This window comes from Myxocyprinus asiaticus, chromosome 5, assembly GCF_019703515.2.
Source record: "Myxocyprinus asiaticus isolate MX2 ecotype Aquarium Trade chromosome 5, UBuf_Myxa_2, whole genome shotgun sequence".
In the NCBI taxonomy this organism is placed as follows: domain Eukaryota; kingdom Metazoa; phylum Chordata; class Actinopteri; order Cypriniformes; family Catostomidae; genus Myxocyprinus; species Myxocyprinus asiaticus.
Window position 1 is genome coordinate 8505457 of NC_059348.1, and position 18851 is coordinate 8524307.

Genomic DNA, 18851 nt, shown 5'->3' on the forward strand with positions numbered 1-18851 from the left:
AAACGACTCCCTTGCGCTTACTTGAGCCAGTACTAAAAAAAACATGTCCAGCCCATATCTTCCCAAATTTTTCAGCTTCCTGCAGGGAGAGATGTGTTTCTTGAAGAAACACTATATCATATTTCTTACATTTAAGAAAAGTAATAACCTTCCTTCTTTTTATGGGGTGCCCCAACCCATTCACATTCCATGTGGAGAGAGATAGTACACTCATATTAACATTTGACATTTTGATATAGTAGAAAAAGTCAATTGTGTGTCAAAAACAAAATTATACAGACCACATTCAACATTAGTGAAACAATCAAACCCCGAACTTCCCCCCGAACAAAACAAACAGAAAAAAGAAAAACGTGCGCATTAACCCCGCACACGAAAGCGCCAACCGGCGACAGTCCCTCTAAACTCAAAAGGTCCATGAACGCCCACGAGCCCCCACGACAACTTTGCCATTGGATTGCACACTTCTGCCTCACAAATTTAAGAAAGGAGGATGATTTTCCAGGGGTGGTGGCGGGAGGTGTGGCGCTTAAGCTTCTGCTTTACGCAGATGATATTTTATTATTTGTCTCTGAACCTACTAGATCTATGCCTTGCCTCCACAGAATTATTCATTCCTTTTCCAAGTTAATTTGTATCCTAAATCCGAAATCTAAATCCGAAGTTTTGGCTCTGATAGCATACTGTCCAGTAACGAATTTTCAGTCGGGTGCCTTCCAATGGCCCAAACAGGGCATTAAGTATTTGGGGATTTTATTCCCAGCAAATTTGTCTGATTTAGTTAGTCAATTTTGACCCTTTAATAAAAAGGTTTTCGAGCGATGTGGGCAGGTGGGCTTCATTACATTTATTGATGATTGGAAAGGTTAATGTTATTAAAATGAATTGTATTTCAAAAAGGAGGCAGATGCTTTGGGAGAGCTGATTGTGGCTTTTGGAAAAGGTCATGAGGCATCAGTGTACTACTCCCTGTTAATTCAGAGTATGGGGGATGGAGCTTTAACTTCTATTAAGAAATTATGGGAGAAAGATTTGAATTTGGTATTGGAGGATGGAGTGTGGACTAAGATTCTGAAAAATGTTAAGTCTGCATCTAGAGATGCAAGGGTTCGCCTTATGCAATTTAAGATTTTACAAAGATTTTATTGGACCCCCTCTAGATTATATAGGCTTGGTCTTAAAGACACATCCACCTGCTGGCGATGCCAATCAGAAGTTGGAGACACAGCCCGTGTTTTTTGGGGATGTGTTAAGATACAAGATTTTTGGTTAAAGATTCAGAATTATTTGCATGACATTCTGGGCACTCAGATTTTACTTTGCCCCAGACTTTGCATTTTGGGCGATGGGGAAGTTATAAATTCGGGCGACAAATATATAAAAAATTGGGTTCTGACTGGCGTGATGATCAGTAGACAAATTATTTTAAGGGGATGGAAGTCAGACGGAGCGCCAGTGGTGTGCGGAGATGGGGAGGGTGGCAGATTATGAGAAGATGATAGATGGAAGGCTGGGGCTGGAGGACTTATTTTTCAGGAAGTGTGGTAGGTATTTGGCAGTTTTGGAGGACTCTAGGGGAAGGGATGAGGAGGGAGATGTTTAGTTTAAATATGTATGTTTATTATATATATATTTTTTTATTTATTTTTTTATTTTTTTATTTTATTGTTTGTGTGTATTATTTTATGTGACCACAAGGGTGTTCTTTGGGGTAGGGTGGGGTTGGTGTTTGGGGAGGGATGTTAATGAGTGTTAAAAGTTAAATGTTGATTCGGTGTATATGTTGTGTTTTTCTCTGTTGTGTTTTCTCTTTGAATCAATAAAAAATGTTAATTACAAAAATAAAAGACATTGCCTGATTGGGACATGTAAATACTTTGCGACCGACCTTTGTTTCTATTCTCAGTTTGGCCGGAAACATCAGAGCAAATGTGATCTTTCGCCGATGAACCGATTGCGTTTCTCTCTTGTCGAACTCGCAAAGGCCGGGAACAAGAAAATATTATGGTTCTTCCAAGAAAGCTTCCCTTTGCTCCTCGCCTGGCACAACACAAGATCTTTATTGGATGATCTCATAAATCTGGCCAGAATCAATCGGGGCCTGTCTCCCTCAGCAAATCTGTGAGCTGGGACTCTGTGAGCTCGCTCGATTTCCAGCTTGTGGCCTGTTATGTCGAGCAGACTCGGGAAAAACTCGTCTAGGAATTTCACCATATCTCTGCCCTCTTCATGCTCAGGAATTCCAACAATTCAAACGTTATTCCTGCGGCTTCTATTCTCAAGATCTTCAAGCTTTTCAAGAAGATGTTCCAAATCAATTTTGGTCGCGGGCGGATTAAAAAAAAATCGATTCGTCTCTGAACATCAGTCACTCTTGTAACTAGCTCCGAGAATTTTATTTCCATCGCTGTAATCGATCGACGTATAACAGCGAGATCCTCCAAGTCAGCAAGAATCTTCGTCAACATCACCGACATGTTGAACAACTGATGCTGGATCTCCTCTCCCGCCGTGCCATCCAAATCGAGTCCTCGGTCTGTAAGCCTGTCGGTGCTTTCATCCTGAACACGTAAGTGTCTTTTAATGTCTCCAGAGCCCGAGGATTTTGACTTCTTTGCCATGTTTTGCATCAAAGAGCAAATGTGTAACTGGGTGTATCAAAATTCACCAGATTATAACATGAAAACAATAAAAAATTTAGCAAAGTGCGCAGAGCTCGTCGCTCACACGTCTGCTTCTTGCATGGCATCACGTGACCTCAGGGATGGGCAACTTTGAAGGTTGTGAGGGCCAACATTTTTTCTCCTCTCTATCAAGGGGACAGATTACAAATCCGCACTTTAACAATGTTCACCCCCTTACTCAATTTCCTCATTATTGTGGGTAATCTATGCATGACTAATAGAATGTTCTTTTAAAGATTTTGTTACCTATATTAACATTTTTATTTAACAATATGTATAAAAACATTATAAAACAGCTTATAGGTATTAGTTAAAATCGATGTATTATCACCAAAATCCAAATATCATCAGTAACAATACTGGATACAAGAGCATAACATTTCAGTGCATTAATACAAAACATTGCAGCACCACAACACACACGCATGGACCAAACAGTCGTGTGCATCAGAGAACATTCTCTCTATTCGCAAGACTTTTCAATAATCAAACTCAATCGCAGTCTTTCCCTCTGACAACAACTTTTTTACCCTTGTATTTTACCCTTTACATCTGTGAGGAGAGCAACTCTGGTGTACATATCTCTAATACTGTATGTCTCTTTGATAAATGGTGTATTTACGAATCAAACTGAAATCTTTAATGACAGATTTCATATCCAGGCAAACAAAAGATTTGGGTTACCCCTGCGTACATTAACAATAGCGTGCACTAGCTCGCTGACAAGCTGAGGTAAAATTTAGCTTAATTGAACTTATAAATTATGAACAACTGTTAGTTGTTGCATGCTAGAATCCTACATTGATCAGGAGGTCTGCTAAGAACAAGCGACCTTTTCTGGTCAATAGTTATAATAACATCATAGCCTGAATGCAATCTTTACATAATCCCTTTTTCAAAGAACTAAAATCAATCCTCTGTATTGTCTGACGGGCCATATTCAACGATACTGCAGGCTGTATATGGCCCACGGGCCGCCAGTTGCCCATCCCTGGTCTAGATTAGAGACTCATCTAATTAGCCAGGCATACATCTAATTTATCCATCAACTCACAATTAGGCTGCTTTAGTTGGGTCTGCCGGAATCAGAAACATTTCTCAGAAACATTTCTCATAATCTATAACTCTGCAATAAATTGAATGGCATCTACGCCAATATTATTCTATTTGCCAACTCCATCTGTAAGACATCGGATACTTCATATGCCACTGCCTAACCCTTGGATTTAGGATGGACTCCACCGAACCTCACCGAAATGACCTGCCGGTTGAACTGTGATGCAGCTCATTGATCTCTGCCTGCATCATCTTTGTCTATTGGTGGACTACACTCTTGAAATGGAATGCATAAACTATCAATTAATTGCCAACAAAAGCCTACATCAGCCAACTAACAAAGGACAATGGACAACAGCTCAGTGGTAAAGACGCTGGCTACCACCCCTGGAGTTTGCTAGTTTGAATCCCAGGGCATGCTGAGTGACTCCAGCCAGGTCTCCTAAGCAACAATATTGGCCCGGTTGCTAGGGAGGGTAGAGTCACATGGGGTAACCTCCTTGTGATCGCTATAATGTGATTCATTCTTGGTGGGACGTGTGGTGAGTTGAGCGTGGTTGCCGCGGTGGATGGCGTGAAGCCTCCACATGTGCTATGTCTCTGTGGTAACGCGCTCAACAAGCCACGTGATAAGATGCGCAGGTTGACGATCTCGGACGCGGAGGCAACTGGCCTGAGGCGAATCACTACGCGACCACAAGGACTTAAAAGCACATTGGGAATTGGGCATTCCAAATTGGGAGAAAAAGGGGAAAAATCTCCCCCCCCCCCCAAAAAGGAAACTGGTCTCCAAACAGTTTGAAAAACACCTTATTTTCATCCTGCCTCCATATACAGCCTCCGAAGGTAGCATTTTCCTGGTTTCAGATACAGCAAGGGTTTCATGGTTACGCTTAAAAAAATCTATTGCCCCCTTGCGGTCTGAGGTTTGTAACAGCCATAGCAACGCAATGTATGCGCACATAAGGTATGTACAACGGGACCACGTGTTGGCCAAGCGCTCCCGTTTGCATACTTGCTTGATGTATGCTTCGGCTTTTACTCATCAGAAATTATATCATCCGCTGGATCAAATCGCTATGTAAAATGCAACCGTTCATAATCAGAGTCGCTCTCTTCTTTTGAGGAAAATGTGAATTCTTCCTCACTGTCCAGGATCATCTAGGAGAGCTTCATAGCGTGTGTAGTGTGCCATCCTTCAAAAGCGATGGATGTCATTTTTTTTTAGCATTGATAAGGGCGTTCACAATATTTGTACATGATGCATGTGGCTAGAGTCTTTTCTATATTTTATATTTTTGCTTATTGATATTATGCTTAAAATCAACTATAATCAGAAGCTATGCAATCATATTCACATTTATTGAGTACATTTATGTTTATTTTTTATTCATTCATATCATCACTGTATAATTCATCTTTATACTCATGCTTGATGCCTTATGTATCCAATACTATCATTATATTCATGCTTGATGCCTTATGTATCCAATACTATCATTATATTCATGCTTGATGCCTTATGTATCCAATGTTCCCCTGAGACCCAAATGCATGCGTGAGACCAGATGTATACATTTGATCCTCTAATGTATGAGTGTGTTACCCTTTTGACCAGTTGGTTACCCTTTTGACCTTCAGAGCTGGAACGAAAGAGCATAGTTGATGACAGTTATTGTTCCAAGTAACATGCAGCCATAGTACAGACATAGACCTAGTACACAACAGGATATGTTTTGAGACACCTGTCATCATTTCTCGCTGAGATAGGTAAATTTACGAGTCGTTTGCATAAATAAATGTACGAGTAGGGCTGTAGTCTATCTTTCCACTCAAACCGCATAACAGCCTGACCTGACACTTAGGGTTATTACATTATTGTGCAGAACTTTCTGTACTTAAAAAGGAAATGCCTGCTGGCACAGTCTCAAGAGGGCATAAAGACCTTAACAAATACCTGTGTGTCAGACTAACACTTCTGCTCTCTGGCTCTTTGCATCTGATCCCCAACTTTGAGGCCTCATCTTGACTCATTCTGTACTTCAACTTTTTTCCATTTACTTAGTTCATTAGACAAAGACAAGTATTTGTGTTGTTAGGTTTATTCCAGGACTTAGTCCCTGGGTATATCCTTATGTCACAGTCTGTCTGCCTAATTTTCTTCATTTTCTTCAAGGACTCTTATTTTGAAGTTTTCTAATGGACTGCATTTCCCATAGTTCACTGCCCTAATCACTTACATCTGTTTCTTATTATCCTCACCTGTATCCTATTTCCTCATTAGTTCCTTTTGTATAAATGTCCTCTACCACTCCTTTGCCAGTCCTTGAAGTGTTATTTTGTGAAGTGTTACGTTGTGCTAAGTTTTGATGTTTAGATTTATAGTTTGTTCCACTCCAGCGATTATTACTGTTGAGCCTTTTTATTTGTTCCACTCCAGCATTTGTTCAACTCCTACGATTATAATTAAAGGATTTAAAGATTCCACTCCTGCGTCTCCTCTCTTCCTCTTCCACTCCTAGACACCCAACGTTACAGAAGGACTGACCCAACAAAAACTACGGATACACTTACCTGCTCTTCCAAACGTCCTCTTCTACTCCAGAGATCCCACTAATCCTCCTCTCCTACTCGTCCAGACCCACATGAGTCATGGAGCTGACCGGTCCACTTATGGATTTATTTCGTCAAGACCTTCCTATCCTGGATTATACCAGCAAATTCTGTCAACTCGTCACCTTCACAGATGAAATGAGGGACAAAAAAAATCTATTCTAGGGGGTCACGTGACGCCATGCGAGAAGCAGACGTGTGAGCGGCTAGCTCTGAGAACTTTGATGGTTTTTTTATTATTTTCATGTTATAACCAGTGAGATTCAATACACCCAGTTACATATTTGCTCTTTGAGGTAAACATGGCAAAAAGTCAAAATCCTCAGACATTAAAAGACACTTACGTGTTCAAGCTGAGGCCTCTGACGGGACTGCGAGCCGGGGACTCGATTTGGACGGCACATCGGGAGATGAAATCCAGCGTCAACAGTCCAACATCTCGGTGATGCTGACGAAGGTTGTTGCTGACTTGGAGGATCTCGCTGTAATACGTAGATCGATTATGGCGATGGAAACAAAATTCTCTGAGTTGGTCACAAGAGTGACAGATGTTGAGAAACTAATCGATTATCTGGAATCATCGGAAAGGGAATTATCCGCTAATCCCCCCACGTCCAAAACAGACTTGGAATTTATTTTGGAAAAACTGGAAGATCTCGAAAATAGGAATCGAAGGAACAATATTTGAATTGTTGGAATTCCTGAACATGAAGAGGGCAGAGATATGGTGAAATTCCTAGACGAGCTCTTCCCAAGTCTGCTTGACATAACAGGCCATAAACTGGAAATCGAGCGAGCTCACAGAGTCCCAGCTCGCAGATCTGTTGAGGGAGATCAATTCTGGCCAAATTTCTGAGATCATCCGATAAAGATCTCTTGTTGCGCCAGGCAAGGAGCAAAGGAAAGCTTTCTCGGAAGAATCACAATATTTTTTTGTTCCCGGATTTTGCAAATTCGACAACAGAAAAATGCGATCGGTTCAAGGAATGTAAGAAACTCTTACATCAACGGAAGATGGCTTTTGCACTGATGTTTCCGGCCAAACTGAGAATAGACACCAAGGACGGCAGCAAAGTATTTCATAAAATGTATGGGTGAGTAAACCATTGGGCATTTCTTATGTGAGTGGACTGACTCGCTGTTCAGTGACTCGACTATCTAAGGAAGCTGGGCACCATTTTTTGTTTCTTTCTGCATTGGCTCTGTCTAGCGGCTGGAGTTTGTTTTGTGGCATGACACTCCAAGAAACTTTTGCATTGACAGAAGATCGCTTTTACACTGAAGTTCCCGGCCAGATTGAGAATGGACACTATGGATGACCGAAAAATATCATCATGCTCACATAAAGGATGTCTTTTATAAAGTTGATGGACTGAGTATGTCATGATGTATTTTTTTTATGCGGCCTCCGAGTGAATTTGGTTCTTGATCATCCGAGGAACCGGGATGCCTGTTTTGTTTCTTTATGTGCTGGTTCCACCTAGCGGCTGGAGTTTGTTTTGTTGAATAATACTCCTTCGGGTCAGCTGTGGATGTAATCTGATCGTTCTTTGTGCTTACGCCTCCTGTTGGCTGGAGTTTGTTTTGTGGAGTAATTTTAAAGGACATTAGAATGATTACGTCATCTGCTGCACTCAGCACATAACAGCCAGTTCACTGAACAATTGTCTGTCTGTTTGTGGAAACTGAAATTGTGGAGGAACTCACCTTCAAGACAGTTCTGTGAATGAATCTACATGTTCTTTGTGTTTATTCTGCCTGTTGGCTGGGGTCTGTTTTACAAAGTATTTTCTGTTATGTAATTTTGCCTCACAAAACCTTTGCAGAAGCACCGTACTTGAGCAATCCAATGGCAAGGTTTTCGCGGGGGTTCTCACATGCATACATGGAGTTTAGAGGGATTGTTAATGCACACGTTTTTCTTTTTTCTGTTTGTTTTGTTCAGGGGGAAGTTCGGGGTTTGATTGTTGCATTAATGGGGAATGTGGTCTGTATAATCTTGATTTGACACATGCTTTTGACACACAATTTTTTCTTTTTATTATATCAATGTGTCAGTTGTTAATATGAGTGGATTATCTCTCTCCACATGGAATGTCAATGGGTTGGGGCACCCCATAAAAAGAAGGAAGGTTATTTCTTTTCTTAAGCATAAGAAATATGATATAGTCTTTCTTCAAGAAATGCATCTTTCCCTACAGGAAGCTGAAAAATTTGGGAAGATATGGGGTGGGCGTGTTTTCTTTAGTGCTGGCTCAAGTAAGAGTAGGGGAGTCATTATACTGATAAATAAACATCTACAATTCAAATTTCTCAAACATATTAAAGATAAAATAGGTAGAGTCATTATTGTTTTAGCAGACATTCAGGGGCAAAGGTTTATTTTGGCTAATATTTATGCACCTAACGCTGATGATCAGGGCTTTTTTATAGATCTTGAAGGGATGTTGCAAACTGTTGGCACCCCTCATGATATAATATTAGGAGGAGACTTTAATTTATTGATGGACTCAATCCTTGATCATAGTGAAGCAAAAGTGTGTAAGTCCCCTAGAGAAACAGTGACACTTCACAGGATGTGTAAAAATCTTGGTCTTGCAGATATCTGGTGACTTTTGAACCCATCTGGTATGGAATATATATTTTTTTCATCAGTTCATAAGATTTATTCTAGAATAGATTTTTTTATATATATATATATATATATATATATATATATATATATATAAATCCCTCATTCCATCTGTTGTTGACTGCTCAATTGGAAACATCTTAGTCTCAGATCAAGCCCTGGTGAGTTTAGAGATGTTGCCACATACAGAGAAAAATAAATCATATGGTTGGCGCTTTAATGTATCCCTTTTGCAAAATCCTGATTTCCAACAAATGTTAAAGACTGAAATCAATGTTTACATGGAGACCAACTGGTCCTCAGTATCCTCTGTTGGCATGGCTTGGGAGGCACTTAAGGCAGTTCTTAGGGGTCGGATCATACAGTATGCCTCATTCATAAAAAAATCCAAAGCACGAGAACTCGTGGAGTTGGAAGAGAATATTAAAAGTGCCGAGGCAGAGCTGAAGCGGCGAATGTCGTCTGATGGCCTCAGAGAATTGACCCGATTAAAATACAGATATAATACTATTTTGTCATGGAAAGTGGAGTTTTGGTTGTTCAGGGCAAAACAGTCATACTTTGAGTTGGGGGACAAAGCAGGGAAGCTTCTGGAAAGATATACATAACAGAGAGAGTCTTTTTCTACCATTCCCTCAGTGAAATCTGCTGGTGGTGAAATATTTACCTCAGCCATTGTTATTAATAATGCTTTTAAAGAATTCTATCTTGATCTTTATAGTTCCACATCTTCATCTACTGATGAAGATATTCAAAAATTTGTGGAACCATTAGAACTCCCTAAATTGACGACTGAGAAAAAAATTATCTTGATTCTGAAATAACCTTGGAAGAGCTTGACAAGGTAATTAAGGCCTTGCCTTCAGGCAAAGCTCTGGGGCCAGATGGTTTTGCCGCTGAATTTTTTTGATCTTATGCTGCAGAACTGGCTCCACTTTTATTAGAAGTTTATATGGAATCATTAAAGAATGGAAAGCTTCCGCCAACCATGACACAAGCCCGGATCAGTCTGATTCTTAAAAAGGACAAAGATCCAAGCGAGTGTAAGAGTTACTGTCCAATTTCCCTGATCCAGCTAGATGTCAAAATACTGTCAATAGGAATAGGATTAGGATATGGTAGAATAGGATTATTTTTAAGATTTTGGAAATATACAGGTTTGGGAGTACATTTATTGGTTGGATTAACTTACTTTATAGACACCCTGTAGCGGCGGTACAATCAAATGGATTAATTTAAGATTATTTTACTTTGAATAGGGGCACTCGGCAGTTGCCCTCTTTCCCCATTATTGTTCTGTCTTGCCCTGGAACCATTAGCAGCTGCGATAAGAAAGGAGGATGATTTTCCAGTGGTGGTGGCGGGAGGTGTGGCGCATGAGCTTTTGCTTTACGCAGATGAAATTTTATTATTCATCTCTGACCCTACTAGATCTATGCCTTGCCTCCACAGAATTATTAATTCATTTTCTAAGTTTTCAGGATACAAAGTCAATTGGTCTAAATCCGAAGCTTTGGCTTTGACAGTGTACTGCCCAGTAACGGCTTTCCAGTCGGGCGCTTTCCAGTGGCCCAAACAGGGCATTAAGTATTTGGGCATTTTATTCCCAGCAAAACTGTGTGATTTAGTTAGAGTTAATTTTGACCCCTTAATAAATCGAGGGATGTGGACAGGTGGGCTTCATTGCATTTTACTGTGATCAGGAAAGTTAATGTTATTAAAATGAATTGTATTCCAAAATTCAATTACTTGCTGCAGTCTCTCCCTGTAGATGTCCCCATCTCTTATTTCAAGCAATTTGATAGCATAGCGAAGTCCTTCATTTGGAATGGTAAGCGTCCCAAATTACATTTCAATAAGTTACATAGGCCAATTGACAAAGGTGGGCTAGGCCTACCCAAGATTTTATTTTATTATTATGCATTTGGTCTCAGACATTTGGCTCATTGGTCGCTTCCACCTGAGAGAGCCCCTCCCTGGTTCTGTTTAGAACAGGAAGTTCTTGCCCCTATTTCACCATTGCAAAGCCTTTCTATCAAATTAATCGGAAAAGTTAAGTTACATCCCGTTATCTCGCATTTGAACTCGGTATGGACAAAAGTGTCCAGAGTGTTTAATTCAGGCATTTATTTAAATGTTGCCTCGAGCATATGGCTGAACCCCAAATTATGCATCAACAAGTCCCCTTTTTGCTGGTCAGAATGGATTGAGAGGGGGTTACTACACTCGGTGATCTATATGAGAGTGGTGTTGAGATCCTTTCAAAATTTGGTTAAACTATATTTACAATCAGTATTTACAGTTGCGCCACCTGCTTTGTACTGTTTTTGGGAGTGGTTTACACCCCCCTAATGTGGCAGATACTCTGGGAGTGGTGATTACTGCTTTTGGAAAAGGTCATGAGTCATCGGTGTATTACTCCCTGTTAATTCAGAGTCTGGGTGATGGAACTTCAGCTTCTCTTAAGAGATTATGGGAGAAAGATCTAAACTTGGTATGTAAAATAGACTCTATGTAATAGTTGTGACTACTCTCATAGATAGTTAGGATTAAATATTGATTCTGTGTAAATATATGTTTTGCTGTTTCTTTCTAATAGATGAATCAATAAAAATGTTAATTGCAAAAAAAAAAATAATAATTCTAGAATAAATCTTATGGACTGATGAAAAAAATGTATAGTCCCTACCAGATGGGTTTAAAAGTCTCCAAATATCTGTAAAACCAAGATTTTTACACATCCTGTGAAGCGTCAATGTTGCTCTAGGGGGCCATCAAAGATTAAAGTCTCCTCCCAATATTATATCATGATAGGTGCCAGCGGCTTGCAACATCCCTTCAAGATCTATAAATAAGCCCTGATCATCAGCGTTAGGTGCTTAATATTAGCCAAAATCAACCTTTGCCCCTGAATTTCTGCTAAAACAATAACGACTCTTCCTAATTTATCTTTAATCTGTTTGAGACATTTGAATTGTAGATGCTTACTTATCAATATAATGACTCCCCTGCTCTTACTTGAGCCAGCACTAAAGAAAACATTCCCACCCCATATCTTCCCAAGTTTTTCAGCTTCCTGCGGGGAAAGATGCCTTTCTTGAAGAAACACTGTCATATTTCCTTCGTTTAAGAAAAGAAATAACCTTCCTTCTTTTTATGGGGTGGTCCAACCCATTCACATTCCACGTGGAGAGAGACAATCCACTCATATTAACATTTGACATTTTTACATTTTAGTAAAAATAGATTGTGTGTCAAAAATAAAATTATAAAGACCACATTCCAACATTAGTGCAACAGTCAAACCCCGAACTTCCCCCCAAACCAAACAAACAAAAAAAAAAAAATTTTCAGCAACAACCGGCATCCATCCTTCTAAACTCAAACAGTCCATGTACGCCTATGAGAGTCCCCGCGACAACTTTGCCGTCAATTGGATTTCTCAAGTCCAGTAGTTCTGCACAAATTTTGTGAGACAGAATTACATAACAGAAGAAAATCTATAATACAAACTCCAGCCAACAGGTAGAATAAACACAACAAATATGTAGATTCCTTCGCATAGCTGTCCTGAGGTGTGTTCCTCCACAAAACAAACTCCAGCCTGTAGCGGAACCAGCACAAAAAAACAAAAAAAAGCCATTCAGTTTCCTCGGGTAGTCAAACGAATGTTCAGTGAGCCGGCTGTTCATGAGTGCACTAGATGACCTAATCCTTCCAATGTCCTGCAAAGAATACTTCACAATCAAACTCCAGCCACTAGGCGGAACCAACACAAAAAGAAATGAAAAAGGCACCCAGCTTCCTCAGACAGTCAAGTGAATGTTCAGTGAGTCAAGTTCACTTGGGAGCAACATGAAAATCACCAAATGGCTTACACATCACATTGTCTCTATGAAGGACAATGCTTGCTGTGGGCATGTAAATATTTTGATGCCATCCTTAGTATCTATTCTCAATTTGGCCAGAAACATCAGTGCAAATGCAACCTTCCGTTGATGTAAGAGTTTCTTGCATTCCTTGAATCGATCAAGGTTCTCTTGTAGAATTCGCAAAGTCTGGGAATAAGAAAATGTTGTGGTTCTTCCAATAAAGCTTTCCTTTACTACTCACCTCGCGTAACATGAGATCTTTATCGGATGATCTCATAAATTTGGCCAAAATTGATCGGGGCCTGTCTCCTTCTGCGGATCTCCGAGCCGGGACTCTGTGAGCTCGCTTGATTTCCAGCTTATGGCCTGTCACTTCGAGCAGTCTCGGGAAGAGCTCGTCTAGGAATTTCACCATATCTCAGCCTTCCACATGCTCAGGAATTCCAACAATTCAGACATTGTTTCGCTGATTATGATTCTCCAAATCCTCCAGTTTTTCCCAAATGTGTTCCAAGTCTATCTTGGTCACTAGCGGATTAGCAGCTAATTCCCTCTCTGATGACTCCAGATAATCAATCCGTTTCTCGCCGTTCCCGAATCTTGTAACCAAAACAGAGAATTTCGCCTTCATCGCCATAATCGATCGACGTATTACAGCAAGGTCCTCCAGGTCCGCTACGACTTTCGCCAGCATTATAGACATGCTCGCCAATTGCCGCTGAATTTCTCCCGCCACACCGTCCAAACCGAGTCCCTGGTCTGCGGACCTATCTGAGGTATCAGCTTGAGCATGTATGTGTCTTTTAATATCTCCAGAGCACGAGGATTTTGATTTTGTAGAACAGTTATATAGCAGGGTGTATCAAATCTCACTGGATTATGATACAAAAAGAATAAAAAACTAGCAAAGTGCGCAGTGCTTATTGTTCACACATCTGACCCTCGCATGGCGCCACGCGACTCTTTGTATTTGTTTTTGAGTTGCCACAGTTTGCAATAGACTGGCATGTCTTAAGGTCAATATTAGGTCAAAAATGGCAAAAAAGAAACAGCTTTCTCTAGAAACTTGTCATTCAGTCATTGTTTTGAGGCATGTTCAAGCACACAATGCTTGAAATTGCCAAAAAACTGAAGATTTCATACAAATGTGTACACTACAGTCTTCAAAGACAAAGGACAACTGGCTTTAACCAGGACAGAAAGAGATGTGGAAGGCCCAGATGTACAACTAAACAAGAGGATAGTACATCAGAGTCTCTAGTTTGAGAAATAGACACCTCACATGTCCTCAGCTGACAGCTTCATTGAATTCTACCCGCTCAACACCAGTTTCATGTACAACAGTAAAGAGAAGACTCAGGGGTGCAGGCCTTATGGGATGAATTGCAAAGAAAAGGCCACTTTTGAAGCAGAAAAACAAAAAGAAATGGTTAGAGTGGGCAAAGAAACACAGACATTGGACAGCAGATAATTGGAAAAGAGTGTTACGGATCTTAACCCCATTGAGCTTTTGTGGGATCGGCTAGATTGTAAGGTGTGTGAGAAGTGCCCAACCAGACAGCCACATCTATGGCAAGTGCTACAGGAAGCGTGGGGGAAATGTCACCTGAGAATCTGGACAAACTGACAGCTAGAATGCCAAGGATCTGCAAAGCTGTCATTGCTGCAAGTGGAGGATTTTTTGATGAGAACTCTTTGAAGTAGTTTTTGAAGAATTTTTTTTTTCAAATCATAATAGTAATTTTTCACGTTATTAATGTCCTGACTATACATTGTGATCAGTCGAAGGCCACTTTGGTGAATAAAAGTACCAATTTCTTTCCATAAGAGCAAAATCTGTACATTATTCAAAATTTTTGGCCGCCAATGTAACGATACACAGATTTCACGATACGATGCATAGCCTCAAGATACGATATGAGCACCCGCAATTGTTCCATTCAAACTTATTCAAGGATTCAATATAAATGTCTTTTAAATCATAAATGCCACAAAAGTGTCTCTGGCAACAAAAAGCAGCACTTTTTTCTTTTTTTTAAAGAGCTATTTATTTTGTTTGAATGTTGAGAGAAACTAATATGAGCTCACAATTTGTATGTTTTTCTTGAGAAAATAAGTTTGTCTTAACTGTAGTCATTAATATTTGTATAGCACTTTTCACAATACACATAGTTTCAAAGCAGCTTCATAGAAAATCATGCCTTGTTGTTTGAAACAAGCTGAAGTGACTGTAGCAAGGAAAAAAAACTCCTATTAATGTTATTTAGTGGTGAAAAAAAAGGAAGGAAAGAGGAACGCGACCTCTGGTTTTACGATATACGTGCATAATCCAATATTATTTAGCAGCTTAAGCAAAAATTGATCGGAACACTTTTTTTTTTTTTTTTTTTGCACTCTTCTCCCTGTTTCACTTTGCATGTTAACTTTACCGGCATTATTACCGGCTTATAACATGTTTGGGTACGTGTTGTACCCAAAGCTGTTTACATTTCAAAGTCAAAAGCAGATAATTATAAGTCTCATGTAATCACTGGTTTCTTACATTGCCGGTTTTTTGAATAAGTTGTTTTTTGATAGTTATGACTCATAACTTATTTGCGTTGCTGTGCATGTCATGCTCAGTGTTGGCTGGGAGAGGCGGCTGTTAAACTTACTGCTGCTGTTTCTGCCTCACAAATCCACAGATTTGCACGGTGATGTCACCGTAAATAAAACTACATGTTTGATGTACTGTAGCACCAGGACATGACCCCGTTGTTTAGCAGATTTGACAGGCTGTACCACTACCAGTGCTCAAATTGAGGGGGGGTTGGGGGGATCCGGGACCCCCCATAAGGCATTAGGGACCCCCCATAAGAAGTAAAAAATAGACTTAGGGGGGCCCCCAAGATACTTATATTTTAGTAAAAATAATAATGACAAATCTGATAAATTCAGGCAGTGGATACGATAAATTTCGTGAATTAATTTTTACAATAATTTATATTAAGTTTGTTTATAGGCATGTTGTCATGTCTCTTTAAAATGTAAACGCCCCTCCCCACATATAAAGACTGCTAAGTGCATGACATCGTTGACATGACTGCTTGCTTGGCACTGCTCCGGTGAAGCTAACTTTAGCTAAAAAATGGAGAATAATAAACCTCCACTCGCAGTCGGGAAGAGAAAGCTTCTTATTGACTTTTTTGAGGGGTAATTTTCTCTCTCTCTATATCTTTCTACTATATCTATCCACTACATGTCAGGGCTTTTGTATTCCTTGCATAAATTTCAAACATTTGTTCCTGAATAAAGCAGCCTTTTTGACTGAAATGGTTGAATAGTCTGCTGACTGACTCACTCATAACAGTCCCTTGCCACCACCTACTGACGTAACAATGTAACTGCACTGAAATCACTGAAAAATCCCCACCAACACTAACACAGACTGACAGCCTGTCTTGTCACAATTTATATTTTGAATATCTAATAAACTAGTTTCATGCATTTAAAAAAGTATTTTGGAACAAACATTATCACAAAGTGTCACATCAATCATCCAGTTGTTTTTAGGGTAGTAAATACTACATTGGTAAATAATGCTAGAATTATTCTGTTGAATGTACACTACTGTTCAAAAGTATCTTCTGCTCACCAAGCCTGCATTGATTTGATCCAAAATACAGTAAAAACACTAATATTGTGAAATATTATTACAATTTAAAATAATATTAATAATACAATAGTAAACTGTAATTTATTCCTGTGATCAAAGCTGAATTTCCAGCATCATTACTCCAGTCTTCAGTGTCACATGATCCTTCAGAAATCATTCTAATATGCTGATTTGATGCTCAAGAAACATTTCTGATTATTATCAATGTTGAAAACAGTTGTGTACAATTTTTTTTTTTTTTTCCAGGATTCTTTGATTAATATGAAGTTCAAAAGAACAACATTTATCTGAAATAGAAATCTTTTGTAACATTATACACTACTGTTAAAATACAAAATATAAGTAACTGTATTCCACTACAGTTACAATTTAAATAATTGGTATTTAGAATACAGTTACATTCAAAAAGTATTTTGATTACTGAAGAGATTACTTTGCATTTTATTGTCATTTGTTTCATTTAATATTTAGTCCTTTCAGATGGAAAACATTTATACATATAAACGATGCGATCCAAAGAGCATTTGAACAGCGGTGAAACACTTTCTTATGATGTGTTACATTCATACGAGCAGACAGAGAAGTAAGTTTGAAGTAAGTTTGGAGCAGAAGAAATAGAAATAAACCTTGTGTAAATTGTCAGCTTTATGCTAAGCTAAAATGCTATTTCTAGCCATTTTACATGCACGTTACCAGGCATGATCATATTTTTTATCAAGAAAATTCACGTTGGATCATAATTTCTTTTTTTCTAGTAAGACCTTTGATATTAGGGCAAAAATCATATTCTTGATAATAATTTTTGTATTGTTTTCCTGTAAAAATATCTAAAAATCCTTCAAACAAGATCAATTTTATTTATTTTGTTTTAGAAACAACACTGCATAAGATATTTAGGTTTTTCAGAGAATGTATTTTTAACATGTATTTTATCTTACTGTACTGGCAGAGTTTTTATAGTCAAAACAAGTGAAAAAATCTACCAGTGCTGAAGAAGTAATCCAAAGTGTTTAGAATACTTCACTGACCTTGAGTAATCTAATGGAATATGTTACAAATTACATTTTACAGCATGTATTTTGTAATCTGTAGTGGAATACATTTCAAAAGTAACTCTCTCAACCCTGGCTACTGTCTCAAGCACCTGCGTGAAGTTGGCCCCCCACCCAACGCAAAACGTCGGCAAAATAGTCTCAATCGTTTGTGCTCCGTTTGTGCTGGTTTGTGCTGCTTCGGTTTTTTAGATATTAAAATAATATTTATAGGTCATTCTGAGGTCACTCAGCCCCCCCACATGCTCCAAATTCACCCAAAATAAGCTCAATCGTTTGTGCTTCGTTTGTGCCGGTAAAAGTTTTGTTTGTGCTGCTTCGGTTTTTTAAATATTAGACACTGAATTACAGGCGAATTATAAATGCTGATATTTATTGAATACAATACTGACAGAATAAAATAGATCACTTAATGGTCACAAAAACCAAATATAGGTTAGTAGCAGTCTCGGTCATTCTGATTACTATATATTAGGCTACTATATTATATATTTCTAAAATAGGTCTCTCTTGTTTTGTGTGTAGTCAGTACGATTTGTGAGCAGTGAGCATTTTATTTCGGGTTTGTCATTTCAATCTCTTACCAAAATGTTGGATAAAGATGTTTAAATACAACATCAGCTCCTTCTTATCAATGTTTTTGTAGTCGCTATGGTGTTTATTAAACTTATTGGTGTTCAGACAGCAGCAGCTCAATATTCATCTGGTGCTGTCGGACTCTTTTTCTGTCACTCACATTCACTCAGCTCTGGGCACGAGAACAAAAGCGCAAATCTCCTCGATGTGAACACACTTTTAGAATTGCCGAAGACTTTCTGTCAAATCATCACATTTGTTCAATAAACAATTCTCTTTACTTCATTCACTGGTCTTTCCTGATTGAACTTTTTATTTATTTACATGGAGTATCATCTGCTACACTTCACTGCCATCACTAGGCGCAAGTGACACTTCTGTTCAAGATGTTCTTGTGCAAATTAGTGTAGAGTTAGTAGAGAAAAAGTCGATATAAATCAAACTACAAAAGTTGTTACTAAATCAAATTTCTGGCCAAAGTAAGTACAATGTTTTAACACTGTCAGTTACAATATTATTTGTTAACTTCAAGAATAATGGTACAACATTCAAGAGAGCTAAGATTGTCAATGTTTACTGAACAGAAAACTCATTGCTAATACTAATATATGCTAATTACAGTTGTACAAGTGACCCATGTTAGTTTTTTGAATACATTGTGCATTTAGGGGTCAACATTACCATATTGGTCCTAATATAAGATATATATTA

General features: G+C 38.8%; 1 protein-coding gene across 2 annotated transcripts in view; it reads right to left on the minus strand.

The window, feature by feature from the left end:
* LOC127440833 (gastrula zinc finger protein XlCGF7.1-like) overlaps positions 1-18851 on the minus strand; it is a 226766-nt gene that overhangs the window by 56442 nt on the left and 151473 nt on the right. Inside the window, exon 1 of one of the 2 annotated variants that reach the window (XM_051697791.1) lies at positions 6698-6732. The exons of the other annotated variant lie outside the window; for it this stretch is intronic. The gene's annotated coding sequence lies outside the window, so the exon portion shown is untranslated. Of the gene's footprint in view, positions 1-6697; positions 6733-18851 lie in introns of those variants that run through there. 2 annotated transcript variants of the gene reach the window in all.